Source organism: Macaca mulatta, chromosome 12 (assembly GCF_049350105.2).
Source record: "Macaca mulatta isolate MMU2019108-1 chromosome 12, T2T-MMU8v2.0, whole genome shotgun sequence".
Classification (NCBI taxonomy): domain Eukaryota; kingdom Metazoa; phylum Chordata; class Mammalia; order Primates; family Cercopithecidae; genus Macaca; species Macaca mulatta.
Genome location: NC_133417.1, coordinates 114,234,617 through 114,252,575, shown reverse-complemented (window position 1 = coordinate 114,252,575; position 17,959 = coordinate 114,234,617).

The following is a 17,959-nucleotide window of genomic DNA, read 5'->3' as shown; positions in this document are numbered from 1 at the left end:
TAAAAATTAAAGTATATTTAGAAATAGTTATTAGTTATTTAAAAGTTCCCTTTTGTCATCAGTAATGCCCATCATGATAGATATATCAACAAGAATTTAAATGATTTTAAAAATTCACTAATTATGTCTCTAAAATTTGTTATAAAGTTCTTCTTTGCTTTTACCACCAACACTGGGTTGATTTACCTAGAAAGAAATATATGTATACACACTCTGTATACATACAGTTACATATAACATTTATGTCAATACTTACACATCATTCATATACACATGCATATTAGAGATAATATATTTTCAAGGCAAACCAGGGTTTACCAACTTTGTGCTATTTATTATGGTTGCAATCTTTTCACTTGCAGCCTAGGATGAGATTAAGTCAAATTTACTTTGAATTTCATTCAATCTAACAAATATTTTGGGGACTTCCATATGTACCAGCGAATAAAACCCATGGGTCTCCCTACCCTTGTGGATATAACATTTGAAGTGGCTGGAAAGGACAGGAAGACAGGCTATAAACAAGAAATGTAATAAATTTGTACTTTTGCATTTTTTTTAAGTCCTATGAGAAAAATGAGAAAGTAGAGCCATGTAAGAGGGATCAGAGTACCAGGGAGGTTGAGAATTTAATTTTAAGTAAAATAGGGTGTATCTAATAGGGAAGACAGCATTTGAATGAAGACTTGAATAATGTGTGAGTGTTAGCCATGTGGACGTCTGGGGGAAGAGTATTCTAGGAAGATGTAGTAGCTAAGGCAAAGGACCAAAGGTAGGGGCATGCCTTAGTTACTTAAGGAACAGCAAGGAAGCTTTTGCAAAATGGATACCGCGGAGAACGGAAGGGGTTAGGTCAGAGAAAATGGGCTAGAATGCATATGTCATATATACTTGGTTTTCGTTCTTGGTGAAACTGGAAATCATTGTAGAGTTCTGAACAAATAAATGATATGATCTGACTTATGTTTAAAAAGAATGAGTTATTGGAGGCCAAGGTAGAAACAAGAAGAACATTCATGAAAGTTATTGCAGTAATCCAGGCAAGAGAGGTAGTGACTTAGGCCAAAGTGGTAGGGGGTGGGTTGTGGGAAGTGTTCAGATTCTGGATATATTTTGAAGGTACAGCCAAAATGATTTGATGACAGAGTGGCTGTAGGCTATGAGAGAAAAAGAAGTCCAGCATGATTTCACATCTTTGGTCTCAGACGCAGAATGAAGTTGTTGAAACCATCCTTATAAACTTCATAAAATTTATCAAGAAGAAGGGAGTGAGAGAAATGAAAATATACCAAGCCTGAAGCACATACAGCAGTAATCACGGGGTCAGTTTGCTCTCTGATCTGCTTACTCATAGTTGTTTGACACCTATTGCCCTGGAATCATGCAGACCCTGTTAAAAGATTATAGTTCCCTGACCAGGTGCGGTGGCTCATGCCTGTAATCCCAGCACTTTGGGAGGTCAAGGAGGGCGGATCACGAGGTCAGGAGTTCGAGATCAGCCTGACCAACATGGTGAAACCCCACCTCTACTAAAAATATAAAAATTAGCTGTGCATGGTGGTGCGTGCCTGCAATCCCAGCTACTTAGGAGTCTGAAGCAGGAGAATCACTTGAACCCAGGAGGCGGAAGTTGCAGTAAGCTGAGATCATGCCACTGCACTCCAGCCTGGGAGACAGAGTGAGACTCTGTCACCAAATATATATTTCCCTTTAACTACTCTATGAATGACAACTTGAACATTATAAAATGTTTTCCATTTGAACTATTCTTTGTGGTCCTGCATACCAGTAAAACTGCTGGAATAAACTGATCCGAAGAACCCCATGAGAAGCTGAATGCAGTTTCCTCATCCTTAGGATATCTTCCTTACCTTGACTAATCAATGACCCCAATTTTCCAGCCTGTCACCCTGCACCATCCCCTTAAAATCCCTAGCCCAGAACTCTTTAGGGAGATAGATTCGAGAATCCCTCCCATCTCCTTGCTCAGCGGCCCTGTGATCATTAACTCTTTCTTTGTTTCAAACCCTGCTGCCTTGGTATGTTGGTATGTTACTGCACAGCAGGCATATGGTGGTCCTGTAACATTGTCTTCAACCACGACTGGAAAGTATTGTACAAGATAGTCATGGGCAAGCATCAGTAGGACCACAAAGGAAGAAAAAACCTGGAGTGAACTAGATAAGACTTCCTAGAAAAGAAATAGTAGGATACAGATCAGAATAAATTAATTCTCCAACTGTCTTGTGCAACACTGTAAGTCATAAATGACAATGTTGTTGCTTCCATGACACTCACCAAATCTCTTGTGATACAATGAATTCTGCTGCTGTTTACCTTGGAGACTGAGGATTCTAAGCACAGCTTTGTCTCAACCAGGAGTCAGGACTGTAGCCCTATTCCACCAACCTAAAATTACATTAATAAATTCTAGGTATACCTGACTATAATGTAAGCTTATAATGCAGCTAATCCTCCAATGTTGATAATAAAGATGATAATAAAAGGTAATGAATGGCTCAAAAGTCTTGTATGCTGAATTTGTAGTACCATGTATAATTTTGTTAAGCAAATTTGCTTCCCTGGCTATTTTTGAAAATTAATGTTTAAATTAACCAATGTTTGGGATGAAAACTGAATTAACTGAGCTAAATTAAATTCTGCTATTAGTTCTATAATTGTAAAACTTGAGAATAAAATATTTTGAATACCAAGACTACTCAAGTGCAAAAGACAATGAAAATCTTGTTATGGAAGAAATAATCCAGAAACAAGCTATTTATTATGTTTTTCTTATTTTGGTAAAATATATGTCTTCGTTGGGAATCTGTGATCAGTATACAAGTATAAGAATGATGACACAATTTTAATTAAGCATGGCAATATAATAAAGAAATGTGAAGAAGGCATTTCAGATTTGTTTCATTGAAAGTAGTTTATTGATTTTTTCAAAAAGAGAGAAAAACAAACTATCACATCCAAAAGGGTGCCATCTGGGTGTCTCCTGTTGTATACTAGGGTTCACAACTAATTGTATAACATTGTCCCATTGGGATGGGTTAAGAATATGCTTTATCAAAAAAAAGGAAAACTTGTAAGACCAGGGTCAGCATTAGAGATGTGAAGGCACGGGTTCCCATCTTCTCTCATTACTCCACAGAGAACCATGCGAGAGCCAGGGCACTGCTGGGTCCCATTTCAGCTTGAGGGACCCCTCCACACTGTGGGTTTTCTTTTTCTTTGTTTTTTATTCTTAATAAACTTGCTTTCACTTTGCACTGCAGACTTGCCCTAAATTTTTTTTTAACTATACTTTAAGTTCTAGGGTACATGTGCACAATGTGCAGGTTTGTTACATATGTATACATGTGCCATGTTGGTGTGCTGCACCCATTAACTCATCATTTACATTAGGTATATCTCCTAATGCTATCCCTCCCCCCGGCCCCCACTACATGACAGGCCTCGGGGTGTGATGGTCCCCACCCTATGTCCAGGTGTTCTCATTGTTCAATTCCCACCTATGAGTGAGAACATGCGGTGTTTGGTTTTCTGTCCTTGTGATAGTTTGCTCAGAATGATGGTTTCTAGCCTCATCCATGTTCCAGTGAAGAACATGAACTCATCCTTTTTTATGGCTGCATAGTATTCCATAGTGTATATGTGCCACATTTTCTTAATCCAGTCTATCATTGATGGACATTTGGGTTGAATCCAAGTCTTTGTTATTGTGAATAGTGCCGCAGTAAACACAATGTGCATGTGTCTTTCCAGCAGCATGATTTATAATCCTTTGGGTATATACCCAGTAATGGGATGGCTGGGTCATATGGTATTTCTAGTTCTAGATCCTTGAGGAATCGCCACACTGTCTTCCACAATGGGTGAACTAGTTTACAGTCCCACCAACAGTGTAACAGTGTTCCTATTTCTTTTTTTTCTTTTCTTTTCTTTTCTTTTTTTTTACTATTATACTTTAAGTTGTAGGGTACATGTGCACAACGTGTAGGTTTCTTACATATGTATACTTGTGCTATGTTGGTGTGCTGCACCCGTCAACTCTTCAGCACCCATCAACTCGTCATTTACATCAGGTATAACTCCCAATGCAATCCCTCCCCCACCTCCCCATAATAGGCCCCGGTGTATGATGTTCCCCTTCCCCAGTCAAAGTGATCTCATTGTTCAGTTCCCACCTATGAGTGAGAACACGCGGTGTTTGGTTTTCTGTTCTTGCGATAGTTTGCTGAGAATGATGGTTTCCAGCTGCATCCATGTCCCTACAAAGGACACAAACTCATCCTTTTTTATGGCTGCATAGTATTCCATGGTGTATATGTGCCACATTTTCTTAATCCTGTCTGTCACTGATGGACATTTGGGTTGATTCCAAGTCTTTGCTATTGTAAATAGTGCCACAATGAACATATGTGTGCATGTGTCTTTATAGGAGCATGATTTATCATCCTTTGGGTATATACCCAGTAATGGGATGGCTGGGTCATATGGTACTTCTAGTTCTAGATCCTTGAGGAATCGCCATACTGTTTTCCATAATGGTTGAACTAGTTTACAATCCCACCAACAGTGTAAAAGTGTTCCTATTTCTCCACATCCTCTCCAGCACCTGTTGTTTCCTGACTTTTTAATGATTGCCATTCTAACTGGTGTGAGATGGTATTTCATTGTGGTTTTGATTTGCATTTCTCTGATGGCCAGTGATGATGAGCATGTATTCATGTGTCTGTTGGCTGTATGCATGTCTTCTTTTGAGAAATGTCTGTTCATATGCTTTGCCCACTCTTTGATGGGGTTGTTGTTTTTTTCTTGTAAATGTGTTTGAGTTCTTTGTAGGTTCTGGATATTAGCCCTTTGTCAGATGAGTAGATTGCAAAAATTTTCTCCCATTCTGTAGGTTGCCTGTTCACTCTGATGGTAGTTTCTTTTGCTGTGCAGAAGCTCTTTAGTTTAATTAGATCCCATTTGTCAATTTTGGCTTTTGTTGCCATTGCTTTTGGTGTTTTAGACATGAAGTCCTTGCCCATGCCTATGTCCTGAATGGATATTACCTAGGTTTTCTTCTAGGGTTTTTATGGTTTTAGATCTAACTTTTAAGTCTCTAATCCATCTTGAATTAATGTTTGTATAAGGAGTAAGGAAAGGATCCAGTTTCAGCTTTCTACTTATGGCTAGCCAATTTTCCCAGCACCATTTATTAAATAGGGAATCCTTTCCCCATTTCTTGTTTTTTCTCAGGTTTGTCAAAGATCAGATGGCTGTAGATGTGTGGTATTATTTCTGAGGGCTCTGTTCTGTTCCATTGGTCTATATCTCTGTTTTGGTACCAGTACCATGCTGTTTTGGTTACTGTAGCCTTGTAGTATACTTTGAAGTCAGATAGCGTGATGCTTCCGTCTTTGGTCTTTTGACTGAGGATTGTCTTGGAGATGCGGACTCTTTTTTGGTTCCATATGAACTTTAAAGCAGTTTTTTCCAATTCTGTGAAGAAACTCATTGGTAGCTTGATGGGGATGGCATTGAATCTATAAATTACCTTGGGCAGTATGGCCATTTTCACAATATTGATTCTTCCTATCCATGAGAATGGTATGTTCTTCCATTTGTTTGTGTCCTCTTTTATTTCACTGAGCAGTGGTTTGTAGTTCTCTTTGAAGAGGTCCATTACATCCCATGTAAGTTGGATTCCGAGGTATTTTATTCTCTTTGAAGCAATTGTGAATGGACTTTCATTTATGATTTGGCTCTCTGTTTGTCTGTTACTGTTGTATAAGAATGCTTGTGATTTTTGCACATTAATTTTGTATCCTGAGACTTTGCTGAAGTTGCTTATCAGCTTAAGGAGATTTTGGGCTGAGACAATGGGGTTTTCTATATATACAATCATGTCATCTGCAAAGAGGGACAATTTGACTTCTTCTTTTCCTAACTGAATACCCTTGATTTCTTTCTCTTGCCTGATTGCCCTAGCCAGAACTTCCAACACTATGTTCAATAGGAGTGGTGAGAGATGGCATCCCTCTCTTGTGCAAGTTTTCAAAGGCAATGCTTCCAGTTTTTGCCCATTCAGTATGATATTGGCTGTGGGTTTGTCATAAATAGCTCTTATTATTTTGAGATATGTTCCATCAATACCAAATTTATTGAGCGTTTTTAGCATGAAGGGCTGTTGAATTTCGTCAAAGGCCTTTTCTGCATCTATTGAGATAATCATGTGGTTTTTGTCTTTGGTTCTGTTTATATGCTTGATTACGTTTATTGATTTGCATATGTTGAACCAACCTTGCATCCCAGGGATGAAGCCCACTTGATCATGGTAGATAAGCTTTTTGATGTGCTGCTGGATTCGGTTTGCCAGTATTTTCTTGAGGATTTTTGCATCGATGTTCATCAGGGATATTGGTCTAAAATTCTCTTTTTTTGTTGTGTCTCTGCCAGGCTTTGGTATCAGGATGATGTTGGCCTCATAAAATGAGTTAGGGAGGATTCCCTCTTTTTCTATTGATTGGAATAGTTTCAGAAGGAATGGTACCAGCTCCTCCTTGTACCTCTGGTAGAATTCAGCTGTGAATCCATCTGGTCCTGGACTTCTTCTGGTTGGTAGGCTATTAATTATTGCCTCAATTTCAGAGCCTGCTATGGGTCTATTCAGGGATTCAACTTCTTCCTGATTTAGTCTTGGGAGAGTGTAAGTGTCCAGGAAATTATCCATTTCGTCTAGATTTTCTAGTTTATTTGCGTAGAGGTGTTTATAGTATTCTCTTATGATAGTTTGTATTTCTGTGGGATTGGTGGTGATATCCCCTTTATCATTTTTTATTGCGTCTATTTGATTCTTCTCTCTTTTCTTCCTTATTAGTCTTGCTAGCGGTATATCAATTGTGTTGATCTTTTCAAAAAACCAACTCCTGGATTCATTGATTTTTTGGAGGGTTTTTTGTGTCTCTATCTCCTTCAGTTCCACTCTGATCTTAGTTATTTGTTGCCTTCTGCTAGCTTTCGAATGTGTTTGCTCTTGCTTCTCTAGTTCTTTTAATTGTGATGTTAGAGTGTCAATTTTAGATCTTTTCTGCTTCCTCTTGTGGACATTTAGTGCTATAAATTTCCCTCTACACACTTCTTTAAATGTGTCCCAGAGATTCTGGTATGTTGTGTCTTTGTTCTCATTGGTTTCAAAGAACATCTTTATATCTGCCTTCATTTCATTATATACCCAGTAGTCATTCAGGCACAGGTTGTACAGTTCCCATGTAGTTGAGCGGTTTTGAGTGAGTTTCTTAATTCTGAGTTCTAGTTTGATTGCACTGTGGTCTGAGAGACAGTTTGTTATAATTTCTGTTCTTTTACATTTACTGAGGAGCGCTTTACTTCCAACTATGTGGTCAATTTTGGAATAAGTGTGATGTGGTGCTGAGAAGAATGTATATTCTGTTGATTTGGGGTGGAGACTTCTGTAGATGTCTATCAGGTCTGCTTGGTGCAGAGATGAGTTCAATTCCTGGATATCCTTGTTAACTTTCTGTCTCATTGATCTGTCTGATGTTGACAGTGTGGTGTTAGAGTCTCCCATTATTATTGTGTGGGAGTCTAAGTCTCTTTGTAGGTCTCTAAGGACTTGCTTTATGAATCTGGGTGCTCCTGTATCGAGTGCATATATATTTAGGATAGTTAGCTCTTCTTGTTGAATAGATCCCTGTACCATTATGTAATGAGCTTCTTTGTCTCTTTTGATCTTTGATGGTTTAAAGTCTCTTTTATCAGAGACTAGGATTGCAAACCCTGCTTTTTTTTGGTTTCCATTTTCTTGGTAGATCTTCCTCCATCCCTTTATGTGGAGCCACTGTGTGTCTCTGCATGTGAGATGGGTCTCCTGAATACAGCACACTGATGGGTCTTGACTCTATCCAATTTGCCAGTCTGTGTCTTTTAATTGGAGCATTTAGCCCATTTACATTTATGGTTAATATTGTTATGTGTGAACTTGATCCTGTCTTTATGATGTTAGCTGGTTATTTTTCTCGTTAGTGGATGCAGTTTCTTCCTAGCATCGATGGTCTTTACAATTTGGCATGTTTTTGCAGTGGCTGGTACCAGTTTTTCCTTTCCATGTTTAGTGCTTCCTTCAGGAACTCTTGTAAGGCAGGCCTGGTGGTGACAAAATCTCTCAGCATTTGTTTGTCTGCAAAGGATTTTATTTCTCCTTCACTTATGAAGCTTAGTTTGTCTGGATATGAAATTCTGGGTTGAAAATTCTTTTCTTTAAGAATGTTGAATATTGGCCCCCACTCTCTTCTGGCTTGTAGAGTTTCTGCTGAGAGATCCGCTGTTAGTCTGATGGGCTTCCCTTTGTGGGTAACCCAACCTTTCTCTCTGGCTGCCCTTAACATTTTTTCCTTCATTTCAACTTTGGTGAATCTGACAATTATGTGTCTTGGAGTTGCTTTTCTCGAGGAGCATCTTTGTGATGTTGTCTGTATTTCCTGAATTTGAATGTTGGCCTGCCTTGCTAGGTTGGGGAAGTTCTCCTGGGTAATATCCTGAAGGAGTGTTTTGCAACTTGGTTCCATTCTCCCCATCACTTTCAGGTACACCAATTAGACATAGATTTGGTCTTTTCACATAGTCCCATATTTGTTGGAGGCTTTGTTCATTTCTTTTTACTCTTTTTTCTCTAAACTTCTCACTTCATTTCATTCATTTTATCTTCAATCACTGATACCCTTTCTTCCACTTGATCGAATCAGCTACTGAAGCTTGTGCATGTGTCATAGTTCTCGTGTCATGGTTTTCAGCTCCATCAGGTCATTTAAGGACTTCTCTACATTGTTTATTCTAGTTAGCCATTCATCTAATATTTTTTCAAGGTTTTTAGCTTCTTTGCGGTGGGTTCAATCATCCTCCTTTAGCTTGGAGAAGTTTGTTATTACTGATAGTCTGAAGCCTTCTTCTCTCAACTCGTCAAAGTCATTCTCTATCCAGCTTTGTTCTGTTGCTGGCGAGGAGTTGCGTTCCTTTGGAGGTAAAGAGTTGCTCTGATTTTTAGAATTTTCAGCTTTTCTGCTCTGGTTTCTCCCCATCTTTGTGGTTTTATCTACCTTTGGCCTTTGATGATGGTGTCATACAGATGGGGTTTTGGTGTGGATGTCCTTTCTGTTTGTTAGTTTTCCTTCTAACAGTCATGACCTCACCTGCAGGTCTGTTGGAGTTTGCTGGAGGTCCACTCCAGACCCTGTTTGCCTGGGTATCACCATCAGAGGGTGCAAAACAGCAAAAATTGCAGAACAGCAGATGTTGTTGCCTGATCCTCCCTCTGGAAGCTTCATCTCAGAGGGGCACCCAGCTGTATAAGATGTCAGTTGGCCCCTACTGGGAGGTGTCTCCCAGTTAGGCCACTCGGGAGTCAGGGACCCACTTGAGGAGGCAGTCTCTCCATTTCAGATCTTAAACTCCATGCTCGAAGAACCACTACTCTTTTCAAAGCTGTCAGGGAAGTTTTTCGTGGGTTTTCATCTATAAGAGACATCCACAGGAAAGCAGCCTTGTCAGTGAGAGAATATATAACCTATTTGTTGTCAGGCTGTTTTGATTTGGAGTGCTAGCTTTTCTACTGAGCTGTCTACCTTCCCTCCTCCTGGAGATACTGAGGATATCTCTCCATGAGTCCCTAGTCTTTTATACTACTTTGCAGCTTCTCTTGGTTCAGGCTACCCAGAGTAAGCTCCTTACATTACTTCTAGACAACTTTGCCTGTTGCATCACAGATATTTCTCAGGTATGTCTATATGTGGGTTAAATAAAATATTTTGTATTACAAAATGCAGGACATTTTCATAAATTTCTGTGATGGAAGATATGGAAATAGTTTCAGCCTGATAATATAACTTTAATTTTATTCATGACTGAGTTTATGACATTTCAGATAAACCTCTGAGGAAAAAGCTAAGCTTCTGAGTGTAGGAGGGTTTTCTGTTATCAAATTTTTTTAATGATATTGTTATTTGCAGCAATTGTAGATTGCTTTGCAACTGCACTTGGTTTATAAGTCTCTATAATTTCCACCATGTCTCCGAAAACTTTCTTTTAACTTTTGTCAATATAAAAATCAGTCATAAATAATTAAAATAGAACATGAACTAACTAAAAGAATAAAAACTGGGCCCCATTACAACTTTTTTAATAGGTGAAGTATTTTAAGCCAGTTTTTCCCATTATTTCTTCCTTAATCAGCAACCTGGGAACAATGGTAGACAGTTTTAGGAAGTCTCAAAATGCTACTTAATGTTTACTGATTATTTGTAATATTCACAAACTCCTCTCTTATGTCATAGATACTGGGAATTTAGTGGTCAAAACAACTCTCACTACTCTCAGCTCCTAGTAACTTATAAAACTGAGAGAAATAATTTTATTCCGTAAAAGTTGTGAAGCTCTCATGTATACAAAAATATCTGAAGGGGAAATCTTAAGGAGCTGATAATAAGAAAACCTATGCAGAAATCACCTACTCGTTCTTTAATCTGTTAGAACTTGGGATCACTTCCATAGCTTCAAAAACTCTATGAGCATATATAGAATATATAATAAGTGGACTATAGTGGTCATGAAAATGCACACTTCAGATCTCTTGTTGCGATGCGTGCATTTGTGTGACAACCCTAGCTGTTGCTGCTCTGGATCTACCAGCAGGCTTTCACTGAGTCCATGCTTTCTGCATATTGCCAGAGGCAATAACTGAGCATATTACAACTGTTCATTCAAATCTGCTCCCATGAAATGAGGGATTTCTCTGGTGGGCAGCTTTGGCTAGAGGACACTCCATCAACCTGACTGAAAACTCCTTAGATCTGCTTCCTGAACAATTCACATTTTTCTCCAGACCCCTTCACAGATATCATAGGCCCATGTAACATCAGATGTAGTCTGAAGTTTCTTCCTGATTACTTCTGCTCCTGAACAATTCACTTTTTTCTCCAGATCCCTCCACAGATATCATAGGTTCATGTAATATCAGATATAGTCTGAAGTTTCTTCCTGATTACTTCTGCTTCTCTCCTTTATCTTTCATTGCTGTTTCTCCAATAAATCTCTTGCTTGCACCTTTAATTCCATCTTAGCATCTGCTTCTTGGAGGACTCAACAAAATATATGCTTGTTCTTTCAGTCTCATACTGAACTTCCTCTCATTCACTCTGCTCCAGCATGTACAATGATATTTATTGTTTCTAAAGCATGATAAATTGTTTCTACCTCAGAGGCTTTGCACAGGCTATCCTGGATTTCCATGGGACATGGCTACTGAGGGCTATTGAGAATTCTCATGGGCTACTGAGGATTCTAGTTATCCACCACCTGGGGGAGGATTGAGACTCATCACTGAACAGAGGGGCTAGGTTGTCAATAAATATTTTTCTAGGGAAGAGGTACTAGTAATGTGTCAAATGAACATTCCAAACATGAATTCCAAATATTAATATTCCAAATTTAAGGGCATCTTGAGATAGTATACTATCATTGTACAACTGCATACAATTTATATATATACAATTTCAATAAGTTTGGGGGTATAAGTATTTTTGGTTACATGGATGAATTTTATAGTAGTGAAGCCTGAGATTTTAGTGCACCTATCAACTGAGTAGTGTACATTGTACCCAATAAGTAGGTTTTTTTTTTTAATTCCCTCACTCATCTCCCATCCTCCCCTTTTCTGAATCTCCAGTATCCGTATATCATTTTGTATGCTTTTGAGTAACCATAGCTTAGCTCCTACTCATAAATGAAAACATAGGGTATTTGGTTTTCAATTCCTGAGTAACATCAGTTAGTATAATGGCCTCCAGCTCCATCCAAGTTGCTGCAAAAATCATTATTTCATTCTTTCTTCTGGCTGTGTAGCCTTCTGAAGTGCAGCACATTTTCTTTATCCACTCATTGGTTGATGGGCACTTAGGTGAGTTCCCTATGCTTGCACTGTGAATTTTGCTGTAACAAACATACGCGTGCAGATGTCTTTTTGATATAATGACTTCTTTTCCTTTGGGCAGATATCCAGTAGTAGGTTTTGCTGGATCAGATGGTAGATCTACTTTTAGTTCTTTGAGAAATCTTCATACTGTTTTCCATAGAGGTTGTACTAGCTTACATTCCCACCAGCAGTGTAAAAGTGTTACCTTTTCACCATATCCATGCCAACATCTATTGATTTTTTATTTTTAAATAATAGCCATTCTGGCTGGGGTAAGCTGATATCTCATTGTGGTTTTAATTTGTATTTCCCTGATGATTAGTAATGTTGAGTAATGAGCAATATCGATTAGCATTTTTTTCATTTGTTTACTGGCCATTTTTATGTCTTCTTTTGAGAAGTGTCTATTTAAGGAATTTGCTGACTTTTGATGGGATGATTTGTTTTTGTTTTTTCTTCTTGCTGATTTGTTTGAGTTCCTTGTAGACTCTGGATATTAGTCCTTCTTCAGGTGCACAGTTTACAAATATTTTCTTTCATTCTGTGGGTTGTCTGTTTACTCTGATGATTATTTTTTTGTTGTGTGAGAGGATTTTAGTTTAATTGGGTCCCATTTATTTATTTTTGTTTTCTTTGCATTTGCTTTTGGAGTCTTAGTCATAAATTCTTTGCCTAGGCCAATGTCCAGAAGAGTTTTTCCTAAGTTTTTGTCTAGATTATTTATGGCTTCAAATTTAAGTCTTTAATCTATCTGGAGTTGATTTTTGTGTATGAAAAGAGAGAGATTCAGTTTCAGTCTCCTACATGTGGCTCTTCAGTTTACCCAGCACTATTTATTGAATAAGGCGTCCTTTTCAAAAATATTTCTTGTATGCTTTGTCGAAGATTAGTTGGTTGTAAATATTTGGCTTTATTTCTGGGTTCTCTATTCTGTTCCAGTGGTCTATGTATCTATTTTTCTACCAGGACCATGCTATTTTGGTTACTATAGCCTTGTAATATAATTTGAAGTTATGTAATGTGATGTCTCCAGGTCTGTTCTTTCTTGGTTAGAATTGCTTTAGCTAGTCAGGCTCTTTTTTGGATCCATATGAATTTTAGGATTTTTTTCTAATTCTGTGAAAAATTATATTGGTATTTTGATAGGAATTGCACTGAGTCTGTAAATTGCTTTGGGCAGTATGACCAGTTTCATTATATTGAATTTTCCAATCCATGAGAATGGGATGTATTTCCATTATTTGATGTGATTTCATCTAATTTTTTTTTTTTTTAGCAGTGCTTTGTGTTTCTCCTTGTAGATATTTTTAACCTCCTTGGTTCTTTGTTATGTATATTCCTAGGATTGTTTATTGTTTTTGTTGTTGTTGTGCTTTTTTTTGTTTGTTTGCAGCTTTTGTAAAAGGAATTGAATTCTTGATTTGTTTCTCAGCTTGATCATTGTAGGTATATAGCAGTGCTACTGGTTTGTGTACATTGATTTTGCAACCTAAGATTTTACTGAATTCATTTATCAAATCTAGGAGTCTTTTAGAGGAGTCTTTAGAGTTTTCTAGGCATATTATTATATCAGGGCAAACAGAAAGAGTATGACTCCTTCTTTTCCAATTTGAATGTCCATTACTTCTTTCTCATGCCTGATTGTTCTGGCTAGGACTTCCAATACTATGTTGAATAGAAGTGGTGAAAGTGGGCATCCTTGTCTTGTTCTAGTTCTTAGCAGAGATGCTTTCAACTTTTCCCCATTCAGTATGATGTTACCTGTGGGCTTGTCATAGATAGCTTTTCTTATTTTAAGGTATGTTACTCCTACGTCTAGTTTGTTGAGAGTTTTTATCATAAGGGATGCTAGATTTTATCAAATGCTTTTGCTGTATCTATTGAGATGATCATATGATTTTTGTTTTTAATTCTGTTTACATGGCAAATCATATTTCTTGCCTTGCATATGTTGAACCATCCCTGAATTCATGGGATAAAATCCACTTGATCATGGTGAATTCTTTTTTTCATATGCTGTTGGATTCAGTTTGATAGTATTTTGTTGAAATTTTGCATCTATGTTCATCAGGGATATTGGCTTGTGGTTTTCTTTTTGTTGTTATGTCTTTTTCTGGTTTTGGTATCAGGGTGATACTGGCTTCATATCATGAGTAGGAGAGGGTTCCTTCTTTCTCAATCTTTTAGAAACGTTTCAGTAGGATTGGTACCCATTCTTTAAAAGTCTGGCAGAATTTTGCTATAAATTCATCTGGCCCTGAGCTTTTCTCTTTGCTCAGAATTCTTTTTATTACAGATTCAATCTCATTGCTTGTTATTGCTCTGTTCAGGGTTTCTATTTCTTGAGCTAGGAGGGTTGTATGTTTCCAGGAATTTATCCACTTCCTCTAGATTTTCTTCTTCATGTGTATCTATGTGTCCATAGTAGTCCTATAAACTTTTGTATTTCTGTGGTGTCAGTTGTAATGTATCCATTTTCATTTCTAGTTGAGTTTATTTGAATCTTCTCTCCTTTCTTGGTTAATCTAGCTAATGTTCTATTGACTTTATCTTTTTAAGTAACCAATTTTTCATTTCATTGATCTTTTGTAATTATTTTGTTTCAATTTCACTTAGTTCTGCTCTGATCTTTGTTATTTTTTTCTTTCGCAAACTTTGGGTTCTGTTTGTTCTTGTTTTCTAGTTCCTTGAGTTGTGATGTCAGGCTACTCATTTGTGATGTTCCAGACTTTTTGATGTAGGCATTTAGTGCCATAAACCTTCCTCTTGCCATTGCTTTATCTCTATCCCAGAAGTTTTATAACTTGTGTTACTATTATTCATTTTGAAAAATTTTAAATTTCCATCTTAATTTCATTGTTAACCCAAAAATCATCCAGAAGCAGATTCTTTTATTTCCATGTATTTGTACAGTTTTGAGGGTTCCTTTTGGAGTTGATTAGTTTTGAAGTTGACTAGTTTTATTCCTCTGCAGTCTGAGAAGATACTTGATATGATTTCAATTTTTAAAAATGTATTGAGACTGTCTTGTGACCTATTTGTGATGTATCTTGAAGAACGTTCTGTGTACTAATGAGAAGAAGGTACATTCTGCAGCTTTCGGGTAGAATGTTCTGTAAATCTCCGTTAGGTCCATTTGATCTAGAGTGCAGTTTAAGTCCAGTGTTTCTCTGTTGACTTTCTGCCTCGGGCTGTCAGTGGAGTGTTGAAGTTCCCCACTATTGTGTTGCTATCTATTCTGTTAGGTATAGTGGTAATTGTTTTATGAATCTGGAAGCCCCAGAGTTAGGTGCATTTACACTAAGGATTTAAAATTTTCTTGTTGCACTAATTTTTTTTTATCATTGTATAATGATTTTTCTTTAAAATATGTATCTATTTAGAAAATTTTTCATTCATATTTTGAATTATTTTTAAAGTTTCTTCATGTTGGTTTTCACCTTTCTCTTGTAAGTCCCTGATAAATTTAATAATCAACATTTTCAATTTTTATCTGATATTTCAAAGATTTCATTTTGATTTAGTTATATTGCTGGAGAGCTAGTTAGACCTTTTGGGCTTGTTACAGAATCCTGTTTTGTCACATTGCCAGAATTATTTTTCCAGTTCCTTCTCATTTGGATAAACTCTTTCTTCTAATTGTTTTTGAATTTATTTTTGTTTCCACTTTTTAAAAATTTCTTTTATTTCCCTTGCGGATGCGACTTTACAATTATATTTTATTGTAACCTAATTGGGCTCTGGGTGCTTTCAGGTGTAAGACTCTGTATGAGTTCCTTGGTTGGAGAGAGTCTTTGTAGGATGGCTTTCTCAGATGCTGGTTGTACTAGCAATGTGCTCAGTGTGTGAGCAGGTTCACTGTCTCCTCTGGGGTTGGAATGGCAGAGTTCCCTTGAAACTTACCTCATTCCCCAGTGATGTGCACTTATTTATTTCTCCAGTATTTTATTTATTGGGTTGAATAGTTCAGGCTTTAGGCCAATAGGGGAGGTGTCCATGGATAAAAACTTGTTATGCCTAAAACAGGTGAAAAATGCAATACCCAATGGTGATCAAAGGTCCCAGCCTTGACAGAGGCAGCAAGAGGATCTCTCCGTGAAAATCGCCAAGATCTTTTTAGGGTGAAGGTAGGAAGCCATCTTAGCTCCCCTGCCGGACCAGAAGAAAGTAATCCACCTCCCATTCTCTCTCTGTGTTCCAACTATTGAGATCAGACAGACATCTCTTGCCATTGACAAGAGTACTGGTTTTCCATGTAGAGAGCGTTTTTGACTCTACCTTTTGTTTAAGCCTAAACCTAGAGGGCACTTTTCCTTTGGGAATGCATTTAGTCTGAAGTGTTCCAGAGAGGCTATCTACAGATGCAACCATGCTGAGCTCCTGTGGGAGAAGCCCCAGTTATGTTTGCAGTGGTGGGTGAGGGAGCGAAGAGGTCCCCTTCTTCAAGGCCCTTCATAAGCACCAGAGCTGTCTGACTATTGGGGTAGACCTGCAGACTTGCCCCGCTGAGCCCAGCACTGGCACTTCTGCCTCTTCTGAAAGAAACTTCCTACAAATGAAAAGTTCTGTGATTTAAGGCCTGCTGTCTCTGTATTTTTTTGGCCCACAGGGTGTTCTCTTGATTTAGTGCGTTCCTGCTTTCCCCAGGAGTAAGAGTCCCTGAGGGACAAGTTATTGTGAACACTGTTGTTCCTTTGGTTCTAGCTGACCAGTGGGGCTGCCACACACCAGGCTGGTGCTGGGGAATGTCTGCAAGCAATCCAGTGGTGTGACCTGTCCTCAGGTCTCCCAGCAGTGGGTACCAGCACTAGCTTTGATGTGGGTGGCAGGGGAGTGATGTAGACTGTGAGATTTCTTGGTTATGAATAGTCTTAAGGTGTTGGCTTTCTTAAATGCCAGTTTTAGTACTAATGAATAGTCACATTTAGTACTAATGAATAGTCACATGGACAGACTCAGGGCCTCCTGGTTAGCCAGGGTGAGGCAGGCAATGGTGGTAGCTGGAGTCATGCACAAGTTTTCTCTTTCCTGGGTGCTGGGTTATTCATTCTGCAGATTCTGTAATGGACTGTGTCAGTTAGCCTCCAGCTAGAAGGTGGCATTTGCAAGAGTACTAGTTGTGGTGGTAACACTGGGATTTGTATTTGCCCTGTGTTACCTAGGAGAGGTACTCTTGTGTCTCAGGCAATAGGCAAAGCTATAGCGCTGCCAAAAGCTTACATCCTTTGTCTTAAGCTACCAGGGTAGGTAGAGGGGCAAAGCCAGGTGGTGGCTGGATTAAGCAGCGGTCCTAGTGGGGATTAGCGGACAGTCCTCTGACCGCTGGGGTGATGTGATGTTCTAGAGGGGGAGTGCAGCTGCCTCTGCTGTACACAAGTGTTTGTATGAGGAGTGGTGAGTAGCAGGTGGCAGTAAGCCCCATCTAGTACCCACACACTTGGCAAGGCAGGTCTCATATCCGCAGTGTTCCATGAATAGCAGCTAGCTAGGTTCTAGGCAGTCTGCGCTCAGAACACAAAACTGCCCCAGGCCATAAGTCATCCCCATGAAGATACAAACCAAAATTTTCAGACCATGCCCCTCCTTGTCTACCCAGAAAGCAGGGACACCCAGCTCCTGCACCCATGACTACATCGCACTTCCCACTCACCCCTTGGTTCTGGCCAATGGGGTTCATCCCCACTTGAGATTATATCGTGAATCTCAGCTGGGAGCTTCTTTCCACCTGTTGTGCCAGGAATTTGTGGGTTCTTGGTCTGACTTCAAGAATGAAGCCGCAGACCCTCGTGGTGATTTTTAAGAGTTCTTAAAGGTGGTGTGTCCAGAGTTTGTTCCTGCAGATGTTCAGATGTGTCTGGAGCTTCTTCTTTTTGGTGGGTTCCTGATCTCACTGACTTCCGGAGTGAAGCTGCAGACCTTCGCAGTGAATGTTACAGCTCTTAAGGCGGCACATCTGGAGTTGTTTGTCCCTCCCGG